Here is a 2,839-nt window from a genome sequence, read left to right as displayed (position 1 = left end):
TGGAATGAAATGGAATCCCAATGTAATTTGGATTTGCATTTCTCTTAATGGCTAATGATCATGAGCATTTCCTCAGGTGTCTGTTAGCTATCTGAATGTCTTCTTTAGTGAAGTACCTGCTGATATCTTTTGTCCATTTTTAATTGGGTTATTTGTCTTTTTGTAGTTGAGTTTTGCAGTATCATGTAGATTTTGGAGATCAGACGCTGATCAGATGGATACGTCATAGCTAAAAACTTTTTCCCAGTCTGTAGGTAATCTTTTTACACTTTTGGTGAAGTCTTTGGATGAGCATAGGTGTTTGATTTTTGGGAGCTCGCAGTTATCTAGTTTCTCTTCTACATTGTTAGTAATGTTTAGTTTACCGTTTATACCATGCATTAGGGCTCGTAGCATTGTCCCTATTTTTTCTCCCATCATTTTTATCATTTTTGACTTGATATTTAGGACTTTGAGGCATTTTGAGTTAGTTTCTGTGGATGGTGTGAGATACGGGTCTTGTTTCTTTCTTTTTTTTGCAGATGGATATCCAGTTATGCCAGCACCATTGTCTAAACGGAGTGTCTTTTCTCCATTTAACTGAGTTTGGGTCTTTGTTAAATATCAGCTGCTCACATGTGGATGTATTTATGTTGGGATTCTCCATTCTGTTCCATTGGTCTATGTATCTGTTTTTGTACAAGTACCAGGCTGTTTTGACTGTCATCAGGTAGAGTGAGGCCTCCCACTTTGTCCTTTCTCCATCTCATTAAAAAATGTTGTTGGAATTTGGATCAGAATTGCATTGTATCTATAGACAGCTTTTGGAGAACAGACATTTTTACAATGTTAAGTCTTCCCATCCATGAGCAAGGTATGTTTTTCCACTTATGAAAGTCTTTTGGGGTTTCTTGCAGTAGTGTCTTGTAGTTTTCTTTGTATAGGTCTTTTACGTCCCTGGTTGGATTTATTCCTAAGTATTTTATCTTGTCGGGGGCTACTGTAAGTGGTTTGATTTGGTGATTTCTTCTCTGATGTTCTTTTTGTCGGTGTAGAGGAATTCAATTGATTTTTGTATGTTTACCTTGTATCCCAATACTCTGCTTGACTCTTCTATCAGTTTCAGTAGTTTTCTTGAGTATTTTTTTAGGTTTCTCTGTGTATAAGATCATGTCATCTGCAAATAGAGTTACTTTTACTTCTTCTTTTCCAATCTGGATGCCCTTCATTTTCTTTTTGTAGCCTAATTGCTCTGGCTAGGACTTCCAGCCCAATGTTGAATAAGACTGGTGATAAGGCGCGTCCTTGTCTGGTTTCTGTTCTCTAGGGAATTATCCTCAGGCTCACTCCATTTAGGATGATGGTGGCTGTTGACTTTGTATAAATGCCCTTTATTATGTTGAGGAATTTTCCTTCTATTCCTATTTTGCTGAAAGTTTTTATCCTGAATGGGTGTTGAACTTTGTCAAATGCCTTTTATGCATCAATTGATAAAATCATGTGATTCTTGTCTTTTTTTATTTATGTGGTGGATTACATTAATTGTTTTTCTAATGTTGAACCATCCCTGCATACCTGGAATGAATCCCACTTGGTCATGGTGAATTATTTTTTTGACATGTTGTTGAATTCTATTGGCTAGAATTTTTTGAGAATTGTTGCGAATCAGTTCATGAGGGATACAGTTCTGTAATTTTCTTTTTTGTGGTGTCTTCAGCTCATTTTGGTATCAGGGATATGCTGGCTTCATAGATTGAGTTTGGGAGTATTTCGTCCTCTTCTATGGTCTGAAATACCTTTAGTAGTAGTGGAGTTACCTCTTCTCTGAAAGTCTGGTAGAACCGCGCAGTGAAGCTGTCAGAGTCAGGACTTTTTTTGTTGGGAGTTTTTTGATTATCTTTTCAATCTCTTCTTTTGTTATCTGTCAGTTTAGCTCTTGTACCTGTGTTTGTGTCAGTTTAGGTACATAGTGTGTTTCTAGGAATTCATCCATTTCTTCCAGGTTTTCCAATTTGTTAGAGTACAATTTTTCATAGTAATCTGATATGATTCTTTTAATTTCAGTTGGGTCTGTTGTAATATCACCCATCTCATTTCTCATTTGGGTTAATTCCTGTTTTTCTTTTGTCAGTCTAGCCAATGGTTTACCTATTTTGTTAATTTTTTCAAATACCCAGCTTTTTGTTTGTTAATTCTTTCAATTGTTTTCTGTTCTCTAATTCATTTAATGCTGCTCTAATTTTTATTATTTGTTTTCTTCTGGTTCCTGAGGGTTTCTTTTTTTACTCTCTTTATTTGTGTCCAAGTTCTAGGGACAGTTCTTTGATTTTGGCCCTTTCTTCTTTTTGTATGTTTGCATTTATTGACATCAATTGACCCCTGAGCACTGCTTTTGCTGTATCCCAAAGGTTCTGGTGGGAAGTGTTTTCATTCTCATTGGATTCTATGAGTTTGTTTATTCCCTCCTTAATGTCTTCTATAATCCAGTCTTTTTGGAGCAGGGTCTTGTTCCATTTCCAAATATTTGATTTCTTTTCCCTGCTTTTTCTGTTTTTGTCTTCTACTTTTATGGCCTTATGGTCTGAGAAGATGCTTTGTAATATTTCGATGTTTTGGATTCTGCTAAGGCTTGCTTTATGACCTAATATGTGGTCTGTTCTAGAGAATATTTCATGTGCACTAGAAAAGAAAGTATACTTTGCAGCTGTTGGGTGGAGTTTTCTGTATGTCTATGAGGTCAAGTTCGTTGATTGTGGCATTTAGATCTTCTGTGTCTTTACTGAGCTTCTTACTGGATGTCCTATCCTTCACCATATGTGGTGTGTTGAAGTCTCCTACTATAATTGCAGAGCTGTCTATC

Source organism: Loxodonta africana, unplaced genomic scaffold (genome assembly GCF_030014295.1).
Source record: "Loxodonta africana isolate mLoxAfr1 unplaced genomic scaffold, mLoxAfr1.hap2 scaffold_34, whole genome shotgun sequence".
Classification (NCBI taxonomy): domain Eukaryota; kingdom Metazoa; phylum Chordata; class Mammalia; order Proboscidea; family Elephantidae; genus Loxodonta; species Loxodonta africana.
Note: the sequence above shows the minus strand (reverse complement) of the source record.